Source organism: Rhinoderma darwinii, chromosome 1, assembly GCF_050947455.1.
Source record: "Rhinoderma darwinii isolate aRhiDar2 chromosome 1, aRhiDar2.hap1, whole genome shotgun sequence".
NCBI classification, from domain to species: Eukaryota; Metazoa; Chordata; class Amphibia; order Anura; family Rhinodermatidae; genus Rhinoderma; species Rhinoderma darwinii.
The window spans coordinates 657,944,862-657,961,751 of record NC_134687.1 but is presented as its reverse complement, the minus strand read 5'-3'; the positions used below and the strand labels follow the sequence as shown (position 1 = coordinate 657,961,751).

Genomic DNA, 16,890 nt, shown 5'->3' with positions numbered 1-16,890 from the left:
GAGCATTATACTGTATGGGGGCATTATACTGTATGGGGGCATTATACTGTATGGGGACATTATACTGTATGGAGGCATTATACTGTATGGGGCATTATACTGTATGGGGACATTATACTGTATGGGGACATTATACTGTATGGGGACATTATACTGTATGGGGGCATTATACTGTTTGGGAGCATTATACTGTATGGGGCATTATACTGTATGGGGCATTATACTGTATGGGGGAATTATACTGTATGGGGGCATTATACTGTATGGTGGAATTATACTGTATGGGGGAATTATACTGTATGGGGACATTATACTGTATGGGGGCATTATACTGTATGGGGCATTATACTGTATGGGGGCATTATACTGTATGGGGACATTATACTGTATGGGGACATTATACTGTATGGGGACATTATACTGTATGGGGTCATTATACTGTATGGGTCATTATACTGTATGGGGACATTATACTGTATGGGAGCATTATACTGTATGGGGCCATTATACTGTATGGGGGCATTATACTGTATGGGGGCATTATACTGTATGGGGGAATTATACTGTATGGGGCATTATACTGTATGGGGGCATTATACTGTATGGGGACATTATACTGTATGGGGGCATTATACTGTATGGAGGCATTACACTGTATGGGGCATTATACTGTATGGGGGAATTATACTGTATGGAGGCATTACACTGTATGGGACATTATACTGTATAGGGGCATTATACTGTATGGGGGCATTATACTGTATGGGGGAATTATACTGTATGGGGACATTATACTGTATGGGGGCATTATACTGTCTGGGGCATTATACTGTATGGGGCATTATAATGTATGGGGGCATTATACTGTATGGGGACATTATACTGTATGGGGACATTATACTGTATGGGGGCATTATACTGTATGGGTCATTATACTGTATGGGGACATTATACTGTATGGGAGCATTATACTGTATGGGGCCATTATACTGTATGGGGGCATTATACTGTATGGGGGCATTATACTGTATGGGGGCATTATACTGTATGGGGACATTATTCTGTATGGGGGCATTATTCTGTATGGGGGCATTATACTGTATGGGGGTATTATGCTGTATGGGGGGCATTATACTGTATGGGGGCATTATACTGTATGGGAGCATTATACTGTATGGGGGCATTATACTGTATGGGGGCATTATACTGTATGAGGGCATTATACTGTATGGGGACATTATACTGTATGGGGGCATTATACTGTATGGGGACATTATACTGTATGGGGACATTATACTGTATGGGGGTATTATACTGTATGGGGGGCATTATACTGTATGGGGGCATTATACTGTATGGGGGACATTATACTGTATGGGGATATTATACTGTATGGGGACATTATACTGTATGGGGGCATTATACTGTATGGGGACATTATACTGTATGGGGACATTATACTGTATGGGGACATTATACTGTATGGGGGCATTATACTGTATGGGGGCATTATACTGTATGGGGACATTATACTGTATGGGGCATTATACTGTATGGGGGTATTATACTGTATGGGGACATTATACTGTATGGGGCATTATACTGTATGGGGACATTATACTGTATGGGGGCATTATACTGTATGGGGGCATTATACTGTATGGGGGCATTATACTGTATGGGGGCATTATACTGTATGGGGACATTATACTGTATGGGGGCATTATACTGTATGGGGGCATTATACTGTATGGGGGCATTATACTGTATGGGGCATTATACTGTATGGGGGCATTATACTGTATGGGGATATTATACTGTATGGGGGCATTATACTGTATGGGGCATTATACTGTATGGTGCCATTATACTGTATGGGGACATTATACTGTATGGGGACATTATACTGTATGGGGTCATTATACTGTATGGGGTCATTATACTGTATGGGGCATTATACTGTATGGGGGCATTATACTGTATGGGGACATTATACTGTATGGGGGCATTATACTGTATGGGGGCATTATACTGTATGGGGCATTATACTGTATGGGGGCATTATACTGTATGGGGACATTATACTGTATGGGGCATTATACTGTATGGGGACATTATACTGTATGGGGCATTATACTGTATGGGGGCATTATACTGTATGGAGCATTATACTGTATGGGGGCATTATACTGTATGGGGGCATTATACTGTATGGGGACATTATACTGTATGGGGGCATTATACTGTATGGGGGCATTATACTGTATGGGGCATTATACTGTATGGGGCATTATACTGTATGGGGACATTATACTGTATGGGGCATTATACTGTGTGGTGGCATTATACTGTATGGGGGCATTATACTGTATGGGGGCATTATACTGTATGTGGGCATTATACTGTATGGGGATATTATACTGTATGGGGCATTATACTGTATGGGGACATTATACTGTATGGGGCATTATACTGTATGGGGGCATTATACTGTATGGGGCATTATACTGTATGGGGACATTATACTGTATGGGGACATTATACTGTATGGGGGCATTATACTGTATGGGGGCATTATACTGTATGGGGACATTATACTGTATGGGGGTATTATACTGTATGGGGGCATTATACTGTATGGGGGCATTATACTGTATGGGGGCATTATACTGTATGGGGACATTATACTGTATGGGGACATTATACTGTATGGGGGCATTATACTGTATGGGGGCATTATACTGTATGGGGGCATTATACTGTATGGGGGCATTATACTGTATGGGGCATTATACTGTATGGGGGCATTATACTGTATGGGGATATTATACTGTATGGGGGCATTATACTGTATGGGAGCATTATACTGTATGGGGGCATTATACTGTATGGGGACATTATACTGTATGGGGGTATTATACAGTATGGGGGCATTATACTGTATGGGGGCATTATACTGTATGGGGGCATTATACTGTATGGGGCCATTATACTGTATGGGGATATTATACTGTATGGGGGCATTATACTGTATGGGAGCATTATACTGTATGGGGGCATTATACTGTATGGGGACATTATACTGTATGGGGGTATTATACTGTATGGGGGCATTATACTGTATGGGGGCATTATACTGTATGGGGGTATTATACTGTATGGGGGAATTATACTGTATGGGGGCATTATACTGTATGGGGGCATTATAATGTATGGTGGCATTATACTGTATGGGGACATTATACTGTATGGGGACATTATACTGTATGGGGACATTATACTGTATGGGGTCATTATACTGTATGGGGCATTATACTGTATGGGGGCATTATACTGTATGGGGGCATTATACTGTATGGGGACATTATACTGTATGGGGGCATTATACTGTATGGGGGCATTATACTGTATGGGGGCATTATACTGTATGGGGACATTATACTGTATGGGGGCATTATACTGTATGGGGGCATTATACTGTATGGGGCATTATACTGTATGGGGGCATTATACTGTATGGGGATATTATACTGTATGGGGGCATTATACTGTATGGGAGCATTATACTGTATGGGGGCATTATACTGTATGGGGACATTATACTGTATGGGGGTATTATACAGTATGGGGGCATTATACTGTATGGGGGCATTATACTGTATGGGGGCATTATACTGTATGGGGACATTATACTGTATGGGGGCATTATACTGTATGGGGGCATTATACTGTATGGGGCCATTATACTGTATGGGGATATTATACTGTATGGGGGCATTATACTGTATGGGAGAATTATACTGTATGGGGGCATTATACTGTATGGGGACATTATACTGTATGGGGGCATTATACTGTATGGGGGCATTATACTGTATGGGGGCATTATACTGTATGGGGGCATTATACTGTATGGGGGCATTATACTGTATGGGGGCATTATACTGTATGGGGGTATTATACTGTATGGGGGAATTATACTGTATGGGGGCATTATACTGTATGGGGGCATTATACTGTATGGTGGCATTATACTGTATGGGGACATTATACTGTATGGGGACATTATACTGTATGGGGTCATTATACTGTATGGGGCATTATACTGTATGGGGGCATTATACTGTATGGGGGCATTATACTGTATGGGGACATTATACTGTATGGGGGCATTATACTGTATGGGGGCATTATACTGTATGGTAGCATTATACTGTATGGGGGCATTATACTGTATGGGGACATTATACTGTATGGGGACATTATACTGTATGGGGACATTATACTGTATGGGGCATTATACTGTATGGGGACATTATACTGTATGGGGCATTATACTGTATGGGGGCATTATACTGTATGGAGCATTATACTGTATGGGGGCATTATACTGTATGGGGGCATTATACTGTATGGGGACATTATACTGTATGGGGACATTATACTGTATGGGGGCATTATACTGTATGGGGCATTATACTGTATGGGGCATTATACTGTATGGGGACATTATACTGTATGGGGCATTATACTGTGTGGTGGCATTATACTGTATGGGGACATTATACTGTATGGGGCATTATACTGTATGGGGGCATTATACTGTATGGGGACATTATACTGTATGGGGCATTATACTGTATGGGGACATTATACTGTATGGGGACATTATACTGTATGTGGGCATTATACTGTATGGGGAAATTATACTGTATGGGGCATTATACTGTATGGGGCATTATACTGTGTGGTGGCATTATAATGTATGGGGACATTATACTGTATGGGGCATTATACTGTATGGTGGTATTATACTGTATGTGGGCATTATACTGTATGGGGAAATTATACTGTATGGGGCATTATACTGTATGTGGGCATTATACTGTATGGGGAAATTATACTGTATGGGGACATTATACTGTATGGGGCATTATACTGTATGTGGGCATTATACTGTATGGGGAAATTATACGGTATGGGGGCATTATACTGTATGTGGGCATTATACTGTATGGGGAAATTATACTGTATGGGGAAATTATACTGTATGGGGGCATTATACTGTATGGGGCATTATACTGTATGTGGGCATTATACTGTATGGGGAAATTATACTGTATGGGGAAATTATACTGTATGGGGCATTATACTGTATGGGGGAATTATACTGTATGGGGCATTATACTGTATGGGGACATTATACTGTATGGGGACATTATACTGTATGGAGCATTATACTGTATGGGGGCATTATACTGTATGGGGCATTATACTGTATGGGGACATTATACTGTATGGGGACATTATACTGTATGGGGTATTATACTGTATGGGGGCATTATACTGTATGGGGCATTATACTGTATGGGGACATTATACTGTATGGGGCATTATACTGTATGGGAGCATTATACTGTATGGGGCATTATACTGTATGGGGATATTATATTGTATGGGGCATTATACTGTATGGGGGCATTATACTGTATGGGGGCATTATACTGTATGGGGGCATTATACTGTATGGGAACATTATACTGTATGGGGGCATTATACTGTATGGGGATATTATACTGTATGGGGACATTATACTGTATGGGGCATTATACTGTATGGGAGCATTATACTGTATGGGGGAATTATACTGTATGGGGACATTATACTGTATGGGGGGCATTATACTGTATGGGGGAATTATACTGTATGGGGGCATTATACAGTATGGGGGCATTATACTGTATGGGGGCATTATACAGTATGGGGGCATTATACTGTATGGGGGGCATTATACTGTATGGGGGCATTATACTGTATGGGGACATTATACAGTATGGGGGTATTATACAGTATGGGGGCATTATACTGTATGGGGGCATTATACTGTATGGGGGAATTATACTGTATGGGGGCATTATACTGTATGGGGGCATTATACAGTATGGGGGCATTATACTGTATGGGGGCATTATACTGTATGGGGCATTATACTGTATGGGGCATTATACTGTATGGGGCATTATACTGTATGGGGAATTATACTGTATGGGGACATTATACTGTATGGTGAATTATACTGTATGGGGGCATTATACTGTATGGGGCAGCTATGGGGGCATTATACTGTATGGGGAATTATACTGTATGGGGAATTATACTGTATGGAGGCATTATACTGTATGGGGGCATTATACTGTATGGGGGCATTATACTGTATGGGGAATTATACTGTATGGGGTCATTATACTGTATGGGGGCATTATACTGTATGGGGGCATTATGCTGTATGGGGGAATTATACTGTATGGGGAATTATACTGTATGGGGTATTATACTGTATGGGGACATTATACTGTATGGGGGCATTATACTGTATGGGGACATTATACTGTATGGGGGTATTATAATGTATGGGGCATTATACTGTATGGGGACATTATACTGTATGGGAGCATTATACTGTATGGGGCATTATACTGTATGGGGACATTATACTGTATGGGGGTATTATACTGTATGGGGGCATTATACTGTATGGGGGCATTATACTGTATGGTAGCATTATACTGTATGGAGGCATTATACTGTATGGGGGCATTATACTGTATGGGGGCATTATACTGTATGGGGGCATTATACTGTATGGGGGCATTATACTGTATGGTAGCATTATACTGTATGGAGGCATTATACTTTATGGGGCATTATGCTGTATGGGAGCATTATACTGTATGGGGACATTATACTGTATGGGGGCATTATACTGTATGGGGGCATTATACTGTATGGGGACATTATACTGTATGGGGACATTATACTGTATGGGGCATTATACTGTATGGGGACATTATACTGTATGGGGTCATTATACTGTATGGGGTATTATACTGTATGGGGGCATTATACTGTATGGGGGCATTATACTGTATGGTAGCATTAAACTGTATGGGGGAATTATACTGTATGGGGACATTATACTGTATGGGGGCATTATACTGTATGGGGGCATTATACTGTATGGGGACATTATACTGTATGGGGACATTATACTGTATGGGGGCATTATACTGTATGGGGGCATTATACTGTATGGGGCATTATACTGTATGGGGGCATTATACTGTAAGGGAGCATTATACTGTATGGGGGCATTATACTGTATGGGGACATTATACTGTATGGGGCATTATACTGTATGGGGGCATTATACTGTATGGGGGCATTATACTGTATGGGGCATTATACTGTATGGGGATATTATACTGTATGGGGCATTATACTGTATGGGACATTATACTGTATGGGGACATTATACTGTATGGGGACATTATACTGTATGGGGCATTATACTGTATAGGGGCATTATACTGTATGGGGGCATTATACTGTATGGGGGCATTATACTGTATGGGGACATTATACTGTATGGGGGCATTATACTGTATGGGGGCATTATACTGTATGGGGGCATTATACTGTATGGTAGCATTATACTGTATGGGGGCATTATACTGTATGGGGACATTATACTGTATGGGGACATTATACTGTATGGGGCATTATACTGTATGGGGACATTATACTGTATGGGGCATTATACTGTATGGGGGCATTATACTGTATGGAGCATTATACTGTATGGGGGCATTATACTGTATGGGGGCATTATACTGTATGGGGACATTATACTGTATGGGGACATTATACTGTATGGGGGCATTATACTGTATGGGGCATTATACTGTATGGGGCATTATACTGTATGGGGACATTATACTGTATGGGGCATTATACTGTGTGGTGGCTTTATACTGTATGGGGACATTATACTGTATGGGGCATTATACTGTATGGGGGCATTATACTGTATGGGGACATTATACTGTATGGGGCATTATACTGTATGGGGACATTATACTGTATGGGGACATTATACTGTATGTGGGCATTATACTGTATGGGGAAATTATACTGTATGGGGCATTATACTGTATGGGGCATTATACTGTGTGGTGGCATTATACTGTATGGGGACATTATACTGTATGGGGCATTATACTGTATGGTGGTATTATACTGTATGTGGGCATTATACTGTATGGGGAAATTATACTGTATGGGGCATTATACTGTATGTGGGCATTATACTGTATGGGGAAATTATACTGTATGGGGACATTATACTGTATGGGGCATTATACTGTATGGGGAAATTATACGGTATGGGGGCATTATACGGTATGTTGGCATTATACTGTATGGGGAAATTATACTGTATGGGGAAATTATACTGTATGGGGGCATTATACTGTATGGGGCATTATACTGTATGTGGGCATTATACTGTATGGGGAAATTATACTGTATGGGGAAATTATACTGTATGGGGCATTATACTGTATGGGGGAATTATACTGTATGGGGCATTATACTGTATGGGGACATTATACTGTATGGGGACATTATACTGTATGGAGCATTATACTGTATGGGGGCATTATACTGTATGGGGCATTATACTGTATGGGGACATTATACTGTATGGGGACATTATACTGTATGGGGTATTATACTGTATGGGGGCATTATACTGTATGGGGCATTATACTGTATGGGGACATTATACTGTATGGGGCATTATACTGTATGGGAGCATTATACTGTATGGGGCATTATACTGTATGGGGATATTATATTGTATGGGGCATTATACTGTATGGGGGCATTATACTGTATGGGGGCATTATACTGTATGGGAACATTATACTGTATGGGGGCATTATACTGTATGGGGATATTATACTGTATGGGGACATTATACTGTATGGGGCATTATACTGTATGGGAGCATTATACTGTATGGGGGAATTATACTGTATGGGGACATTATACTGTATGGGGGGCATTATACTGTATGGGGGAATTATACTGTATGGGGGCATTATACAGTATGGGGGCATTATACTGTATGGGGGCATTATACAGTATGGGGGCATTATACTGTATGGGGGGCATTATACTGTATGGGGGAATTATACTGTATGGGGGCATTATACTGTATGGGGACATTATACAGTATGGGGGTATTATACTGTATGGGGGCATTATACTGTATGGGGGGCATTATACTGTATGGGGGAATTATACTGTATGGGGGCATTATACTGTATGGGGGCATTATACAGTATGGGGGCATTATACTGTATGGGGGCATTATACTGTATGGGGCATTATACTGTATGGGGCATTATACTGTATGGGGAATTATACTGTATGGGGACATTATACTGTATGGTGAATTATACTGTATGGGGGCATTATACTGTATGAGGCAGCTATGGGGGCATTATACTGTATGGGGAATTATACTGTATGGGGAATTATACTGTATGGAGGCATTATACTGTATGGGGGCATTATACTGTATGGGGGCATTATACTGTATGGGGAATTATACTGTATGGGGTCATTATACTGTATGGGGGCATTATACTGTATGGGGGCATTATGCTGTATGGGGGAATTATACTGTATGGGGAATTATACTGTATGGGGTATTATACTGTATGGGGACATTATACTGTATGGGGGCATTATACTGTATGGGGACATTATACTGTATGGGGGTATTATAATGTATGGGGCATTATACTGTATGGGGACATTATACTGTATGGGAGCATTATACTGTATGGGGCATTATACTGTATGGGGACATTATACTGTATGGGGGTATTATACTGTATGGGGGCATTATACTGTATGGGGGCATTATACTGTATGGGGGCATTATACTGTATGGGGGCATTATACTGTATGGGGGCATTATACTGTATGGTAGCATTATACTGTATGGAGGCATTATACTTTATGGGGCATTATGCTGTATGGGAGCATTATACTGTATGGGGACATTATACTGTATGGGGCATTATACTGTATGGGGGCATTATACTGTATGGGGACATTATACTGTATGGGGACATTATACTGTATGGGGGCATTATACTGTATGGGGGCATTATACTGTATGGGGACATTATACTGTATGGGGACATTATACTGTATGGGGCATTATACTGTATGGGGACATTATACTGTATGGGGTCATTATACTGTATGGGGTATTATACTGTATGGGGGCATTATACTGTATGGGGGCATTATACTGTATGGGGGCATTATACTGTATGGTAGCATTAAACTGTATGGGGGAATTATACTGTATGGGGACATTATACTGTATGGGGGCATTATACTGTATGGGGGCATTATACTGTATGGGGACATTATACTGTATGGGGACATTATACTGTATGGGGGCATTATACTGTATGGGGACATTATACTGTATGGGGCATTATACTGTATGGGGCATTATACTGTATGGGGGCATTATACTGTAAGGGAGCATTATACTGTATGGGGGCATTATACTGTATGGGGACATTATACTGTATGGGGCATTATACTGTATGGGGGCATTATACTGTATGGGGGCATTATACTGTATGGGGCATTATACTGTATGGGGATATTATACTGTATGGGGCATTATACTGTATGGGACATTATACTGTATGGGGACATTATACTGTATGGGGCATTATACTGTATAGGGGCATTATACTGTATGGGGGCATTATACTGTATGGGGCATTATACTGTATGGGGATATTATACTGTATGGGGCATTATACTGTATGGGACATTATACTGTATGGGGACATTATACTGTATGGGGACATTATACTGTATGGGGCATTATACTGTATGGGACATTATACTGTATGGGGACATTATACTGTATGGGGCATTATACTGTATGGGGACATTATACTGTATGGGGACATTATACTGTATGGGGACATTATACTGTATGGGGCATTATACTGTATGGGGACATTATACTGTATGGGACATTATACTGTATGGGGGCATTATACTGTATGGGGTATTATACTGTATGGGGGCATTATACTGTATGGGGACAATATACTGTATGGGGACATTATACTGTATGGACATTATACTGTATGGGGACATTATACTGTATGGGGCATTATACTGTATGGGGCATTATACTGTATGGGGACATTATACTGTATGGGGGCATTATACTGTATGGGGACATTATACTGTATGGGGACATTATACTGTATGGGGGCATTATACTGTATGGGGGCATTATACTGTATGGGGCATTATACTGTATGGGGGCATTATACTGTATGGGGGCATTATACTGTATGGGGACATTATACTGTATGGGGGCATTATACTGTATGGGGACATTATACTGTATGGGGACATTATACTGTATGGGGCATTATACTGTATGGAGGCATTATACTGTATGGGGCATTATACTGTATGGGGACATTATACTGTATGGGGGCATTATACTGTATGGGGGCATTATACTGTATGGGCGGACATTATACTGTATGGGGATATTATACTGTATGGGGGCATTATACTGTATGGGGCATTATACTGTATGGGGATATTATACTGTATGGGGGCATTATACTGTATGGGGGCATTATACTGTATGGGGATATTATACTGTATGGGGGCATTATACTGTATGGGGGCATTATACTGTATGGGGCATTATACTGTATGGGGCATTATACTGTATGGGGACATTATACTGTATGGGGACATTATACTGTATGGAGCATTATACTGTATGGGGCATTATACTGTATGGGGGCATTATACTGTATGGGGGCATTATACTGTATGGGGCATTATACTGTATGGGGACATTATACTGTATGGGGGCATTATACTGTATGGGGGCATTATACGGTATGGGACATTATACTGTATAGGGACATTATACTGTATGGGGCATTATACTGTATGGGGCATTATACTGTATGGGGGCATTATACTGTATGGGGACATTATACTGTATGGGGACATTATACTGTATGGGGACATTATACTGTATGGGGGCATTATACTGTATGGGGTATTATACTGTATGGGGGCATTATACTGTATGGGGACATTATACTGTATGGACATTATACTGTATGGGGACATTATACTGTATGGGACATTATACTGTATGGGGGCATTATACTGTATGGGGCATTATACTGTATGGGGTATTATACTGTATGGGGGCACTATACTGTATGGGGGCATTATACTGTATGGGGGCATTATACTGTATGGGGTATTATACTGTATGGGGGCATTATACTGTATGGGGCATTATACTGTATGGACATTATACTGTATGGGGACATTATACTGTATGGACATTATACTGTATGGGGACATTATACTGTATGGGGCATTATACTGTATGGGGCATTATACTGTATGGGGGCATTATACTGTATGGGGGCATTATACTGTATGGGGACATAATACTGTATGGGGCATTATACTGTATGGGAGCATTATACTGTATGGGAACATTATACTGTATGGAGGCATTATACTGTATGGGGACATTATACTGTATGGGGGCATTATACTGTATGGGGGCATTATACTGTATGGTGACATTATACTGTATGGGGGCATTATACTGTATGGGGGCACTATACTGTATGGGGGCATTATACTGTATGGGGGCATTATACTGTATGGGGGCATTATACTGTATGGGGGCATTATACTGTATGGGGCATTATACTGTATGGGGCATTATACTGTATGGGGGCATTATACTGTATGGGGGCATTATACTGTATGGGGGCATTATACTGTATGGGGCATTATACTGTATGGGGGCATTATAATGTATGGGGGCAGTTATAGGGGCATAATACTTTGTGGGTTGAACCGGGTATGTATGGACAGTAATAGAGGTGTGGCTTACCCGCGCCGCATTGGTTGTCCGTCTTTACACTATTTGAAAGTTGGGAGGTCGTGAACCTAATATTACATCATTACAAAATACGACTCGTCCTACAAAACATCCGACCACTACAAAGACCAGAAATAACAACTTACCACAAAGAGGCCGGCACTGGAGGGGTTAAATCCCGGCTAGGAGTCCAGTGGGCGGGGTCACTCAATGATTGACAGCTCTCTGTATACACACTCATACAGAGGGGACTGATAACAGAGAGAACACCCGACCAGCGCTGCTATCTACCTCATACACGGCAATAGCTGAAGGTCCTGTGATGACGTCACCACCACGTGACCTGGGCACGAGGGGCGGGGCTTATCAGTGGTGGATGAGGGACCTGTGACGATAAAAAGATCACGTGACCGCTGAATCTTAGAAGTAGAAAGAATGAGCGATGTATGAAGGACCTGTGATGATGATCACGTGACATGAGGTGTAATGGGGATATTGTGACCAGTGCAGGAGTGGTCAGACATAAGCTGTGCGAAATATAATGGGTTGTGGCTAAAGGATCTGTGATTACGTCAACACCATGTGACCAATGCAGAAGGGCGGAGCTTATCATTGAGGAGGAGAACTTAGGGATGACGGACATTTGGTGTTGATCACGTGACATGACGGACGGGTCTATGTGAGGGGGCGGGGCTCCTGAGCTGTGTGGAGAAGCGATGATCACGTGACGTTATAGCCCATAATAACAGCCTAACATGCTGGGAGTTGTAGTTCTCTCCTCTTATACCTCCTCCCTGTAATGTCCTCTGATATCACATAATAGCAGCCTGCACATGCTGGGAGTTGTAGTTCTCTCCTCTTATACCTCCTCCCTGTAATGTCCTCTGATATCCCATAATAACAGTCTGGACATGCTGGGAGTTGTAGTTCTCTCCTCACACCTTCTCCCTGTAATGTCCTCTGATATCACATAATAATAGTCTGGACATGCTGGGAGTTGTAGTTCTCTCCTCTTATACCTCCTCCCTGTAATGTCCTCTGATATCACATAATAACAGCCTGGACATGCTGGGAGTTGTAGTTCTCTCCTCTTATACCTCCTCCCTGTAATGTCCTCTGATATCCCATAATAACAGTCTGGACATGCTGGTAGTTGTAGTCCTCTCCTCTTATACTCCTCCCTGTAATGTCCTCTGATACCACATAATAACAGCCTGGACATGCTGGGAGTTGTAGTTCTCTCCTCTTATACCTCCTCCCTGTAATATCCTCTGATATCACATAATAACAGCCTGGACATGCTGGGAGTTGTAGTTCTCTCCTCTTATACCTCCTCCCTGTAATGTCCTCTGATATCCCATAATAACAGCCTGGACATGCTGGGAGTTGTAGTTCTATCCTCTTATTCCTCCTCCCTGTAATGTCCTCTGATATCCCATAATAACAGCCTGGACATGCTGGGAGTTGTAGTTCTATCCTCTTATTCCTCCTCCCTGTAATGTCCTCTGATATCCCATAATAACAGCCTGGACATGCTGGGAGTTGTAGTTCTATCCTCTTATACATCCTCCCTGTAATATCCTCTGATATCACATAATAACAGCCTGGACATGCTGGGAGTTGTAGTTCTCTCCTCTTATACCTCCTCCCTGTAATGTCCTCTGATATCCCATAATAACAGCCTGGACATGCTGGGAGTTGTAGTTCTATCCTCTTATTCCTCCTCCCTGTAATGTCCTCTGATATCCCATAATAACAGCCTGGACATGCTGGGAGTTGTAGTTCTATCCTCTTATTCCTCCTCCCTGTAATGTCCTCTGATATCACATAATAACAGCCTAACATGCTGGGAGTTGTAGTTCTCTCCTCTTATTCCTTCTCCCTGTAATGTCCTCTGATATCACATAACAGTCTGGACATGCTGGGAGTTGTAGTCTTCTCCTCTTATACCTCTTCCCTGTAATGTCCTCTGATATCCCATAATAACAGTCTGGACATGCTGGGAGTTGTAGTCTTCTCCTCTTATACCTCCTCCCTGTAATGTCCTCTGATATCCCATAATAACAGTCTGGACATGCTGGGAGTTGTAGTTCTCTCCTCACACCTTCTCCCTGTAATGTCCTCTGATATCACATAATAATAGTCTGGACATGCTGGGATTTGTAGTACTCTCCTCTTATACCACTCCCTGTAATGTCCTCTGATATCCCATAATAACAGTCTGGACATGCTGGGAGTTGTAGTTCTCTCCTCTTATACCTCCTCCCTGTAATGTCCTCTGATATCACATAGTAACAGTCTGGATATGCTGGGAGTTGTAGTTCTCTCCTCTTATACCCCTCCCAGTAATGTCCTCTGATATCCCATAATAACAGTCTGGATATGCTGGGAGTTGTAGTCCTCTCCTCTTATACTCCTCCCTGTAATGTCCCCTGATATCACATAATAACAGCCTGGACATGCTGGGAGTTGTAGTTCTCTCCTCTTATACCTCTCCATGTAATGTCCTCTGATATCCCATAATAACAGCCTGGACATGCTGGGAGTTGTAGTCCTATCCTCTTATTCCTCCTCCCTGTAATGTCCTCTGATATCACATAATAACAGTCTGGACATGCTGGGAGTTGTAGTCCTCTCCTCTTATACCTCCTCCCTGTAATGTCCTCTGATATCACATAATAACATTCTGGACATGCTGGGAGTTGTAGTCCTCTCCTCTTATACCTCATCCCTGTAATGTCCTCTGATATCCCATAATAACATTCTGGATATGCTGGGAGTTGTAGTTCTCTCCTCTTATTCTCCTCCCTGTAATGTCCTCTGATATCACATAATAACATTCTGGATATGCTGGGAGTTGTAGTTCTCTCCTCTTATTCTCCTCCCTGTAATGTCCTCTGATATCACATAATAACAGCCTGGACATGCTGGGAGTTGTAGTTCTCTCCTCTTATACCTCCTCCCTGTAATGTCCTCTGATATCACATAATAACAGGCTGGACATGCTGGGAGTTGTAGTTCTTTCCTCAATTATCCCTCCCTGTAATGTCCTCTTATATCACATAATAACAGGCTCGACATGCTGGGAGTTGTAGTCCTCTCCTCTTATACCTCCTCCCCGTAATGTCCTCTGATATCACATAATAACAGTCTGGATATGCTGGGAGTTGTAGTTCTCTCTTATACTCCTCCCTGTAATGTCCTCTGATATTACATAATAACAGTCTGGACATGCTGGGAGTTGTAGTACTCTCCTCTTATACCTCCTCCCTGTAATGTCCTCTGATATCCCATAATAACAGTCTGGACATGCTGGGAGTTGTAGTTCTCTCCTCTTATACCTCCTCCCTGTAATGTCCTCTGATATCCCATAATAACAGCCTGGACATGCTGGGAGTTGTAGTTCTCGCTAATACTCCTCCCTGCATTGTCCACTGATATCCCATAATAACAGTCTGGACATGCTGGGAGTTGTAGTCCTCTCCTCTTATACCTCCTCCCTGTAATGTCCTCTGATATCCCATAATAACATTCTGGACATGATGGGAGTTGTAGTTCTATCCTCTTATTCCTCCTCCCTGTAATGTCCTCTGATATCCCATAATAACAGTCTGGATATGCTGGGAGTTGTAGTTCTATCCTCTTATACCCCTCCCTGTAATGTCCTCTGATATCCCATAATAACAGTCTGGATATGCTGGGAGTTGTAGTCCTCTCCTCTCATACCCTTCCCAGTAATGTCCTCCGATATCCAATAAAAACAGCCTGGACATGCTGGGAGTTGTAGTTCTCTCTTATACTCCTCTCTGTAATGTCCTCTGATATCACATAATAACAGCCTGGACATGCTGGGAGTTGTAGTTCTCTCCTCTTATACCCCTCCCCGTAATGTCCTCTGATATTACATAATAACAGCCTCGACATGCTGGTAGTTGTAGTCCACTCCTCTTATACCCCTCCCCGTAATGTCCTCTGTTATTACATAATAACAGTCTGGATATGCTGGGAGTTGTAGTTCTCTCCTCTTATACCTCCTCCTTGTGATGTCCTCTGAT

At 41.8% G+C, this 16,890-nt stretch overlaps 1 protein-coding gene across 1 annotated transcript in view; it reads right to left on the bottom strand.

Moving 5' to 3' along the window:
• Positions 1-13,140, bottom strand: part of LOC142705830 (gastrula zinc finger protein XlCGF66.1-like) — a 44,613-nt gene extending 31,473 nt beyond the window's left edge. The window contains exon 1 of the mRNA XM_075848299.1: positions 12,982-13,140. The gene's annotated coding sequence lies outside the window, so the exon portion shown is untranslated. The remainder of the gene's footprint in view (positions 1-12,981) is intronic.
• Between the last annotated feature and the right edge of the window lie 3,750 nt (positions 13,141-16,890).